Source organism: Larus michahellis, chromosome 1, assembly GCF_964199755.1.
Source record: "Larus michahellis chromosome 1, bLarMic1.1, whole genome shotgun sequence".
Classification (NCBI taxonomy): Eukaryota; Metazoa; Chordata; class Aves; order Charadriiformes; family Laridae; genus Larus; species Larus michahellis.
Genome location: NC_133896.1, coordinates 107,468,094 through 107,480,872, shown reverse-complemented (window position 1 = coordinate 107,480,872; position 12,779 = coordinate 107,468,094).

The window sequence follows — 12,779 nt, the reverse complement described above, 5'->3', positions numbered from 1 at the left end:
CCTCCTCTTTTGACAGAAACACTCCCTCCTTGCATCCCCAGGCACACCTCTGCACCCAGAGAGGCCACCTGCGATGTGAGGCCAACTCGGCAGGAAGAGGGTAGCAAAACCTGTCCCCTGAGCATCTCGTTGCTTGTCAATGCAGTTACAGGGACCTGATAGGCTTTTTAAGAGGCAAGGTCTTGAGGGACATTGAGAATCCACTGCCAACCATCTCTCCAAAGAGTCCCTGTGGGTACCCAGCTCTCTTAGATGTAGTTGTCCAGCCAAAGAATACCCTTTCTTCCCCCAGCTGATGCCTCTCCTCTGAGCTTCATCCCTTGCTCCCACTTTCTGACTTTCACAGGCTCCCTCCTTCTGACCTTGGATCCCCCTGTCCAAACAAAGGAAGTGCCCTTCCTTCCTTTCTTCACACAATCTACCATCCCATGGGACTCTGCAGGATGGGAAGCTGGAGACCAGTAAAATACTGGGTACCAGCAAGGAGCCTGAGAGGGGGCATAAAGAATGAAACTGGAATTTAGTGAGGACACCAGGACAAGGACATTTAACTGTGTTAGAAACTGCAGGGGCCTTGGTTTGGGGGTTTTCAGCCCAGAAAGGAAGATGCCACCTGAGTACCCACAGCCACACAAAGCAGCAAGGAGGCAGGATTAGTCCCACAGACCTGGGGTCTTTAACTGGCATGTGCACAGCCCTAAATAAGCCTGTCCCTTAGGAGACATGCAATGAGTAAATCAGGATCTTGTTGAAGCATATTCACAGCACATCAATCCCCTTGGAAAACTTGGCTATTGAGTGATATTGCTGTTTCATAGGGCCACTCAAGCACTAACCCAGACCTTGTTTAATAAACTATTCTTGGTTAATAATAAGCAATAACCCAAACTTTAAAACCTCTGTGCTACAGACACTCAGAAAACTTGCCTCTGCTGGAGAGCAAGATGTAGCCCAAAAATGAGGATAAGGATCTCCTCTATGCCATTTCAGACCTCTGCAATCCACACGTGTCCACAGGTAGTGTTTTGTTGGTCTTTGAGACCACAGGAATACAACCATCCCAGCTCTCTGTCTCCCAGCCCAGAGAATGCGTGCATCAAAGCAGAAAACCTCTCTCTGCCACTCATTTCTTAATGCCTCCCTGGTTCTGTCTTCTAGGTATAACAAGTGGGGAATACTTGATGGATGGATGTTTGCACTGGCTGACAGACCATAAACTTGCGATTTTTTGGAATCCACTGTCAAGGCTGGCCAGGCTATCACACCACGACAGGAGCACATTTACTTCAGCCAGTGAGCAGAGAGGCTGGCCTGTCATTTCAGACAGATTTTGTATTTATTGCTTTGTACCAGATGGGTGGATGGACAATCTTATAGTTGTGACCTAAGTCAACATTATATATTAAATTCATCCCCTGGATAGGCACTCAATCTTTAAATGGCAGCATTACAAAGACAATGCTCCAAGGCGGGGTGGGGCGTGGGCGGCAGAAAATAAGTGAGAACTTTTCATTCTGCTCTCGTCCCTCTTTTCTCCAGAGTCGTACCTGCTGGGGCCTCCTCAGCCTCTCAAAATGGAATTCTCCAGCGAGAGCTGGAACTGACATCTAACAGAAATACCATCCCCAGTTGTCTCCTTGGTCAGTACACCTCAAACCATTTCAGCGTCACATCCTCTAACTGGTGCCTGAGGGAGCCGGGAGCCACTTCTGATCTACAGCCTTGTGCTGATCAGCTGCCCAGCCTAAGATAGGAGAACAGGGAAATGTGTCTTTCACCAAGATCTTAAAACAGAAATACTTAATCCTATAAAAGGAAAAGCTATATTTAAAAATGCATAGAATGCCAAAACTAACAAAGTAATGAATCGAGACAAGGTCACGCCTGTAATCCCACTCCTCTCTCCCAACAGCACAGTGGGACAGCTGAGCGGGCCAAGAGACAAATGAGGAGGGATATACTTAAAAGTAATGGCTGATCCAGAGCACATGGGTCGAGCCAGTTTTTTCCTCTTTCAGAATATGTGAACAAGGCAACACTCAAAGAAACTCAAAGCTGATAACATTTAAGACTTAAAAAGGAACAGGTAAAAAGATGCCAGGCTACAGAATCTCCCCTCGTTCACTTTTCCAAAAATATCACTGAGGCCAAGGAATTAAGAAGATGCAAAATCCAAAGAATAAAAGCACTGTGTGTTCATAGGAACGAGAGCATGCTTGACTGGACTGCAAATGGCCGAAGTATGAAGAATGCAGAAATTCACAATGGAAAAAGTCAGCGTAGCGTAGCAGAGAGCCCAACCTGCATCAATGGCGAGCACTGCTGACCACCAGCATCAGCAGGAGCCATGGAGCAGCAGCTCTCCAGGAAGCCTAAGGCAGGCACGAGGGGAACCGCTGTCCCCAGGGGAGCCCTCTCTGCCACCACTGCTCCCTTGGGAGGCTATCAACAATGCTGTCGGCCCAAAAGGATGCCCAGGGTCTTTATAAACCCGGCCTTAGCAGGAGAGTCGAGGTACAGAGTGCACACGTTCTCTTTCTTTCTGGCCCCAAGAGTAGCTGGCACACAATTTTCTACTCATCCAAGCAAGGAAGAATGACTTTAAGAACTGGCTTGAAGCTGAGAGGCAGCTGAAGGGATAGAGTGTCACTGTTTCAGTCATATCCCACTATCACTACTGGTTTTCTCTGCTCAGTAAAGCTCCCAGGGAAGTCTGGTGCTTTTCTTCCGACCTGGTGAAGTAGCACCAAGTCCACGAAAATCAGAAATTTCCCAGTGGTGAAAACGATGACAGAAAAGGGCAGCTATGTCTTTACAAATGGCATTTAAATAAATAAATGAATAACTGTACCAAACAACAAAACCAGGCAGCCCTGTTAAGGGCTATAATATCAACCTGGAATTTGTTAAAGAGACAAAAAAAAAAAAAAAAAGCAGGGAAACCAATGACATGGGGTGTGGGGCTCCGTACTGAGTTCACATCACACCCAGCTCTCGGAGCTGAAAGAGCTGCTGGGGCTATGAGGGGCTTCCAGCTGCGATTAAGACTGGTTTGCAGTAAGAAACACCAGGATAGGGACTGGTCGACTTTTACCTTTAGCAGTCAAGTGAGAACTCAGCCTCTTCTCTCTTTCCTCAATAAGACCTCTGACTGTCCCAAGGAATTTTGGCACCTCCTCCCAGAAGGGATTACAGGACAGATCCCATACAGTGCTGATGCCAGTTTCTGCACCCATTTGTGAATACAGCACAACATTTGGGCAATTAGCTTACCAGCTGCAGCAGAGGTGTGCATGGACTGAGAATGGAGAGTGGCAGCTTCTTAAGATACACTTTTTAGGGGGAAAAACTGAGACTGAAGGGAAAAATTAGTAGCTTTGCTTTTGCCTTAAGTGTTTGTTGTTTACATGGCCTAGATGATTAAGTATCTTTGTGAGGACCACAGGAATTGTAATACCATATATATATATATATATATGTATCTCCTTGTCATGAAAATTTGATGGCAGAAAAAGAAAGAGGATCAAATGAGCTTATAACACTCACTCTAGCCAAATAATGCAGAAATGCTTCATTTTTCCTCCAGTGAACATGGGTTTACATTTTTTAAAATGAATTTGCTCAGACCACATTCACATACCACCACTGGTTTCCCACAGACATTTGAGCAATTGAGTTTGACGGGCAACAGAGTTCTCAGAAAGCGAATGTCAGTCATGGAAACTAAATTTTAAATTCATATGGGCCGATTTCTACCCCAGAGGCAGCTGTGTGTTCCTCCAGCCATCGGGAAGCACAAACAGTATTGTATAACCAATCCTGCCAATCACAAACCAAACAACGCACCTCCACTGGAGAGTACGTGCAATAAATACACACCAAAGTATGTTTTAAAGACAGTTATGCATTAGAGCAATAATATAAAACATCTGAGAGAACCATGATGTACTGGCATTCTGCTAGTGGAAATGGTGGTTGCTTCAAATGCATTTTTAGCTCCTTTTCACCAGCCCCTAGGCATTGCCCGAGACATGGCTGGGAATCTGGGAATCTTCAACGCCCGTGCAGGAACCCCACAGCAGGATGTGTGTGGATAAGGCGTGCAGAAGACCCCACTTTGCTGGCTGCTCACAAATTTCCCATAGGAAGGTTCGAATCCTTCAGCAGCTTCTCCGCATGAGCACTTTTCACTGTTCTGTGCTCCTGCATAGAAGGTTTTGTCACCCCCCTCGCAAGCCCCAATGCTTCCCAAGCACAAAAGTAGCAAAAGCACCATGAAAGCACTACGGTGCCAGCATAAAACATGCTCCCGTCCTCTAACGCAGTTTGCCATGCAGGGCTTTGTAGCCTACCTACTAACACAAAAACCCCAGTCTCTGGATGAATAAAAGCAATCATATCATGTTTGGTAGTAAAAAGTATTCCCCCAGAGCAAGCCAGGAAGCAAAACTCAGAAAAGCTGCAATATTTACCTATTCTTTAAAATTCTCTCAGTCTCTCACGACTGGGGCCTGTGGGACTGCTACATTAAGCCACTTTCCTCCCTTGAGGTGGCTACATCTTATTAATGGATTAGGGACTTTTTTCTTTTTTGCATTTCTCTATTACAAATTCCGTTCGGCTGGTCCGTGACAAGCTCCTGCAAGGCAACAGCCCAACTGCAGCCTTTGCAGGAGCAAGACCAAGCCTCCTGCAGACCAATGTTATTTTTTCAGAGGACATCTCCATCTCTCAGGGCTGGACCACAGCGGGAAAACGTTCAGGGATTACTCTAAGCTGGGTTTTGTGGCTCACTATTCATACACTGGAGCTCCTCTTTATTGTAAGGTTAATTTAGACAGGAAGGTCCAGGACAGATGCGGCCATGCCTGAGATCAAAAGGAACTATTAGGGACCCATGAGAGAGTTAATTTTTTTTGTTCGTGTTAGACATGAACCTGACCTTAAAAAGGCATGTCGGCGATGGTCAGCTATACAACAATATAAAGAAAGCAAAAGACACGTTGAGTGATTTCTCAAGAAACTGGATATGCGCTGCGAGGACATGACATTTTTAATGGCAACCCCAGCAAAACCCGACACGCTCATATTCAGCTACACACAGGATTTCACTAGAAATAACGTTAGCAACCAGCTCCTACCCTTAAAAGGAGTCAGATTAGCAGGGAGAGGCAAGCCTGAGGTCAGAAACTTGCTGCTATTTGTTTGCGTTTGTTTTTTAAGTTAAATGCCGTGCCAGCTCCTCAGCCTGGGAACAAAGTTTGAGGTTTAAAGTGCTCCTGACAGAACCAGTTTGATGGGTGCCAGGCTACGGGCAAGATGTTTCAAAAGCCAGTGCCTAAAATTAGCCATTGCTAAATCACATAGTCAACTGAAGCCGTGTTCAGTTCCCACCTTGCTGTTCTTCCACTTCAGCCCAGCTTCAAGACAGCACTTTGGTAAACGTGTCATAGAAATTGCCATCACCTTCACTGCATAATATGCATGTCAACCCAAAAGCACTTGTGCTTTGTAACTGGTATCCCACTGAAAAATGGGCTTTTTTTCAATTCATTTTCCCCTTACAGATCACAAGAACTCTTTTCTCACTTTTTTTCCTCTGAAATTAGGTTTTGGATTATTTTCTCCCCCCTCTGTTGTCTTATATTTTCTTAGGATACAATCACACTTTCCTCTCCATATTTCTAGTTTCTCCAGATTCCTTTAATCTCTGGTATTTCCAGAGAAATGCTAAATTTGAGGACTTTCTGAAAAGTTCATTAAAGTGCCCAGCTCTAAATCAACAATAAAGACATCCATCAAATGAAAGAGACCTCAGGACAACCTTCATAGAATCACAGACTCATAGAATGTGTTGGGTTGGAAGAGACCTTTAAAGGCCATCTAGTCCAATCCCGCTGCAGTAAGGAGGGACATCCTCAACTAGATCAGGTTGCTCAGAGCCTCATCAAGGCTGGCCTTGAATGTCTCCAGGTATAGGGCCTCCACCACCTCTCTGGGCAACCTGGGCCAGTGTCTCACCACCCTCATTGTAAAGAGCTTCTTCCTAATGTCTAATCTAAACATACCCTGCTCTAGTTTAAAACCATTGCCCCTTGTCCTATCGCTACATGCCCTTGCAAACAGCCCCTCCCCAGCTTTCTTATAGGCCCCCTTCAGGTACCTTCACTGATTCCTGATGGATATCTCTGACCGAACAAGCACATCACAGCTGCCAGCACAGTGAGGTACCTGAGAGGCTGAGGAGATCCTCAGAAGCACAAACACTGAGATACCTTAGCCATTTTCCTCTCCCAGTGCAGACCTGGGGGTAAGGTGAACAGCCCGCTTCCTATGGTGCAAATAGCCTGTGGCTTTTCAAAGTGCTCCTCCCCACAAGTCAAATCAGGGCTGCCACCACCCCAGTGTGTATTTCTAAGCAAGCAGCAAGGCTGTGGTGCACATACAGACATGCATCACATCACAGCATCACACATCCATACTGTCTCAGACCCCGAAACACAAAATACGGCCAGGCCTGGCTGCACCCCACATGCACACAAAGCCAGCTCCAGTGTTACCCCCAGTATCTCTGCACCATAGAGTGCCCTGCAATGGGAGTCTACAGCTTGCTCCATTTCACTGACCGAGACAAAGTTAAGAACCAATTTAATCCTGATATGCAAGCGCTTGCAATGGGGACAACACTTCTGACAACCGATTGCTCTTCTAACAGAAGCGCTCCTATAATGAGAACTATCATTTTAATTAACAATTGGAAGTACAGTCTAGGGGATGAGGTAATTTCTAGTTATTGCAATGGGGTTTAAAAAGGTATGCACCGGTACTAATGGAAGTTACTGACCCCATCACAAATCATTGGTTAAGGTCCTCTCCCCTGCACTAAGCGGACAGTCAGACCAGTCACCCCAGCATTAAAACCTACAAATCTGTGAAAAAATCACTGCGGTCAATACACTGCAGTTCAAAATGATTATTTTTTGTCCACAGTGCTGCTGTTTTTTTCAATCCATTTAGCAATGTTCAGTAGCTCCCCACTTCAAATTAGGGTAATTGAGAGTAAGAGAATATGTAATAAAGTTTTTTACTAAGGGAGATGTGCCCCATTCCCTTCTCTGATTCATTTGTTGACTCTGTTGACTTGCAGTCACGTTTTACCAGGCATTTTTCTTCAGAAATGCCAAATGCGCCATGAAAAACATGGTGCTGTCCCTTTCTTACAGCCTCACTATCACTGCAGATTTTAAATCGTATATTTCTCTTCCCATTTATTCCTTTATCTTACAAGGGAAGGAGATTAAACACCAAGACTGTTTTGCCTCTGACCCTTTTTCATGGCTGAAACCACAGATACTAAAGCCCTAGAAAAACTCATGTGTGTCAACAATCCTTAAAATAAATACTAAAAAATGGTCTTACGACAAAATCAATGTTAACCATACCATTGTCTGGGATACTTCAAATTCTTCCTCTCAAGGAATCTCAGCCACCCGCATTAAATGACTCCCAATTGAGACATGAGAACTGGCAGCAGCGTAAATACCCACGGAGCACCGGCTGGTACAGCTGACAGCCAGATGGGATCAGAACGGCAAGAAAAGATAACACTGAGTCTGGACAAGCAGCTCAGGCACCGGCCCAAAGCTCTAGTGAGTGCCTTCAGGTTCCTACTCCAGCAAGTTTTGTGTCTGAAAACAGGCAAGTCACCTGAGCCTTTCTTTGCCTGAAACTCCTGTCTGGAAAACAAACATAGTGGCCCTTGCCTCCTGCTAAGGAGGTGCTGAGATCCTACAGGAATGCAACACCCTGAGACAGACAAGAGATGGACAGGGGAACCAGAGCAAAAAAAAAAATATTTGTGCCCAAAGGAAAATCAGTTGCAGAAGAAGACAAACCAGGATACAAAGGTTTTAACTCTTTATCTGGAGCTACAGTAAAACACAGATATGGCACTGCATGTGTACCCATGCAACACGCACAGAAGCAACACAGACATATTTCCATTTTGTAATAGCAGTGGTTTTGTAACCATGAAGGTCCAGAGCTGTCAGGCAAGACCTGAAGGAATGGTCTTATCTGTCATTCAAGCAGCTACTAATACAGTTTGAAAAACAGCTGAGCTCTTGCATATACAAAGCCTTCTGCATGTACTTTGCTACCTCACAGCATTCCTGGCGAGGCAGAGAATAAGTGTTATTCCCATCTGCTGAAAGATAATGTGAGTTTGAATGGCCTACTGAACGCTGCATGTGAAATTACACTGACTTTGATTCAGCTCAAATTCCCAGCGCTCCCTCCACAATTCTCATTGTGTGTCAGGACCCAGTTTCAAGTTCATTACCTTCATGTTTTGAATTAGCACCTACCATCTGCATACAAATGTACTATTTGCAGCTAACATTTCAACAGCTTTCAAAAACTGTGAAAGCTCTCAGAAGAGAGGCAGCTCGGTCCTTCCAGCACTGTTGCACGACTCGGGTTCCTGTGTGCTGTTCCCTGTTTTGCCATGGATTCACGGCATCACCAGGGCGCACCATTAAATCTCCTCACAACACCGTCTCTCCTGGGCGTGCACCAGAAATCACAATGGTGTGTGTACGACTTCACTGGGTATGGTATAGGTTAACAACTGTGAGCTGCTTTGCACCGCATGGATGGAAGACACTATGGACATACGAACCATAAAGTTAATAAGGGATAACTACGTATTTCTTCATCAAAATTATCAGCTGCTGATTTGTACTGGATTTCTTGTGCTGATTGCACGTAATAGCAACGTGCACGTCCTTTGTTTATGAACATAAAAAAAATAATGGTATGTCTCATCTCTCTCCTACTTCTTGATAAGAGGAGCATTCACCCTATGATTCCGCAACTAGTACCACACCAGATATGGAGACTGCCCAGCCTCTGCTATGATTCAGCTGGGTTTGTGCTGCATCATACCTGGTGGTAGGAAGCTAATTGCTGTCGGCTCCCTGCTGATTTACATCATCCAGTGTCTGTGTCAGTCTGATATGCAAAATAATTTTTCCATTTGACCATACGAAACACATTAAAGAGACGTGCCACACATTTGCAATTAGGCACTGAAAAAAAAATGACAAGACTCAATGTCTCCTTTCAAAAAGCTCTGGTTTAGGCCAACAAAACTGATTTTCACAAAACTGTGGAGAAAATGCAGTTTTTAAAAAAGGGGTTTTTTTTCCCAGGATACAAGAGCTGCAGGACCAAGAATAGAAGGATGAGTTATAAGCCTTTCAAAGCGCAGATTTATCATGGAAATTCTGACAACCGTCAATGTGAGCAATGCCGTCAGGCACCACTCGCAATCCACAGCATCTTTCAAACCTGTCGGGGGCTTTTAGAAAGGGCTAAAAATAAATGCAGAAATGCAGCAATACACACACACACACACATATATATTAGTGTTCAGAAAAAACAGGTGGTCCTGCCAGCAGTGTAAACACAGATGACTCTTGAAAACGGCTAACAAACGCCCGGCTAAGCAGCTTTTCCTAGCCATACAAGCAGCACATTCGGAACTCTCCTTGAGTTCTTCCAGTCTGCAAGCCATAATCATCTGGAATCCTGACTCTCTGTCATGACAAGGCCTGAGGACTTCCAAGTGTCTTGATCTCCTTCACCCAATGTATTCACACAATTCCACCCTCCTGACCTCCTGCGGATTATTGCCCTTCTGAAAATAACACACATGGAACAGCTGGTGGGGACAGAAATGTCTTGAATGTAAATAGCACAGGTCCCCGAGACGAGGTTTATATCCTCTCTTGTAGCTCTCCACCACTTGATCTGACCCCTACCTTCACATAACAAAGAGGAGTATATACTGCAGGAAAAAAAGGATAAGGACGCTACGGACAGCCCAGAAGGACTCAAACAGCAAGCCTGCATAACTACGTGTTGAAACCCATCAGGTCCACCACCTGAAGGGAAGGCAAAGAAGACAACTGGAAGCAGTCCTGGAGTCTCAAAATTTATCCTAAGCCTGCAGCAAAATAAAAGGATAACGTTTTACCCCAGATTCCAGTTATGTCTCCCCAGCCCACCACAGGAAGAAGGCTGAGGTCACAGGTTGTATCAGACGCATAAATCTTATTGTTTGGTCACTTCTGTGTGAGTATGAAAGCATAGCAAAACAACTTTTTTGTTTTGTTATGGAACGCTGTAAGGCTTACAGTAGTCTCTAAATAGCCCTTCTCTCCTGGGCACTTAGGAAAAAGCGACTGTAATTTACACCTGCACCATCTCCTTTAATTTCATATCATCCCAAACCACTTGGTGTAATATATATTCACAAAAAAAACAAAGGAGATGGCAAAGATTAAAAATGCCAAATGGTTATATGCTGCCACAGGGGAGCACATCCGCCACCGCATCAGAGGGCCGAGACCCAGGATGCAGCATCTTGGCCACAGTGAAAGACTGTCAGCTCTCTCTCCGCACCCAGACAGCCCCACCATGCAGACACGGAGAGTCCACCCAAGGTGGCTGTGAACAGCTTATCCAGCTTGCTTCTGGAGGCTCCTACTTATCTCAGCCTTCATTTGCAGGGGAAAAACACTCTTTCAAAGTTGAAGAGAATACCAGCCTGCTGTTATCCCAGAGAGGCGCATAATTGAGTCGGCATGATGCCGCAGACTACCAAATGCAGCAGATGGCTGTAGGCATCATCCAGTTTAGGATGACAAAGTTCGAACAAAAGCAAAACAGAAGGCAGGGAGCGCATCTTCTGCGCTAGGTTACAGGGCAGGGGATGAACCTTCACACAATCGGAACGTCGCCCAGCACACGGCCGGCTTCCAGCTCTCCCACTGCCACACCAACAATGACCAGATCCCCAAGCCTGTAATTTAAAAGGAAAAGAGAGGGAAAATCATGAGGTCCCAGGCAAAAGGGACGTGAAACAACTGACTGTCTGATACCCTGCTTCTAAAATCCACAGAAGAAAATCTCTGAAAATGTCCCCAGGATACCAACCATAAATGCCACAACGCTGACTTCCAGGACTGTCCTGCATAACCTGCAGGAATTCAGAAAGAAAATTATGACCTGCAAGTATCGACACACACCATTGCACTGCTGGACGGGAAACAGCTGATGTGAAAGCATGCAGGAAAGGAGACGAAATGCAGAGATCTGTACACTGTACCATGAATTGTGACTCGCGGAGAGGGCTTGGTCTGTGGTGGGATTTAGGAGTTTATTTTTGCCGATTCCACCCGAAAGGATCACAGAAGTTAGCAGTGGAAACATTCCTTCCATTTCCCCAGGCGCCTTGCTCACAAAGCAGCTGGCTACAAGGTCCACAACAACAGACAGAGTGGAGTAGACAAGAGTGATACAGCTCCACAGGAAGCAATACAGCACACTTGAACAATTCATAAATAAATTCCTGCTCTTTGTGGACACAATATAGCTTATGTGCCCAGACTGACTAGTTTATAATAGCCACTGTAGCCACCGATCCTTGCAGGACACAGAGACATCATCGTTAACACTACGGTTGGGAATGGTGAAAGCTCTTTCGGCTGCAGGGTAAAGCAGCCTGTGATTTTGAACGTGAATACTGCGTGTATGCTTGCCCATGTTGCAAGAGTGGAGACCTGCCAGTTACAGCACCCGAGATTTCAGTAGCCATAGTCACTTCAAGAGACCAGAGCAAAAAGTAGCACTTTAACTGCACACAATTAGAGAGCCAATCATGGCAACATTTGGGGGCTGAAGGGGTATTTGGAAGGGTAGGCAAACACTTTGTGCTAGAGCAGAGCAGCAGACGACCCACCCAGAAGTGGTTCTGGTAAGCCAAGATCATGGCCATTGAGACATATTCCATGTGTGCCACGCAGTTCACAGAGCTACCCCACAACAGGTACATGCCCTACAAGACTAGGACAGGGAGACGCCATGGTTGGCATGAGCGGCTCGTGGCTCACTGTGGGCAGTCACGCCAGCCTGGTTACGCCAGCCTCCTCCAGCAGCCAGCATCACCGCCAGGTTCCCAGCACAGCTGCGGCCTGTGCTGCATAGAGCTGTGGGAGAACATTTCCAGCCCCGCTCCCCTTGCTGAGAAAAAAGCACTTGGGAAGGAACCAAAGAAGCCAAAGCGATATAAGTTTATTTTCTGACCCCTACCATTCAGGGGGAAAAAAAAAAAACAAACAACCTAAAACAAAACACCTACCTAAGGGGTGTCCAAACTCTGTTTGTGTCTCTACTGTGCAGACATTGTATGGTAAATTTCTGATTAACACCACAACAGCCATAACCCTTTGTTCAGGGAGGAGGCATTTGCCTAATCCAAGAAATTATAAAACACTGGAACTCATCAGGCTAAATTGTTTGTTTGGTGGGTATTTTTTAAAAGCTATTTAATTTCAATCCACGTCGTGCAACAAAAATCTACTCGTGGTAGTTGGTTGCATACCTTATCAATGTAGGAAATAGGGATGAAAATGTAAACTTACCATATAGGAGTGTTCTGAGGTGTGATACATTTGTGAAAGGCTATAAAAAGGCAAATGATAGCAGTTTCAATACTTTACAAAGGTAGTAATCATTGTAATTTGATTAAATTCTAGCCAGGAGGAAATCTGCCCTCTGCTTTCAGAAAGGAATGTTTCCTGAAACTTGCTTGTTCATTAGAGTTCATTAACTTCCCCCAGTGAAACAAAGCTCACCCACAGTGGCCATTGGAATAGCGTTCTGCTCCTCGTCTGGTCACAAAAAGCAACAGAAGGGTAAAAATAGCAGGTCCT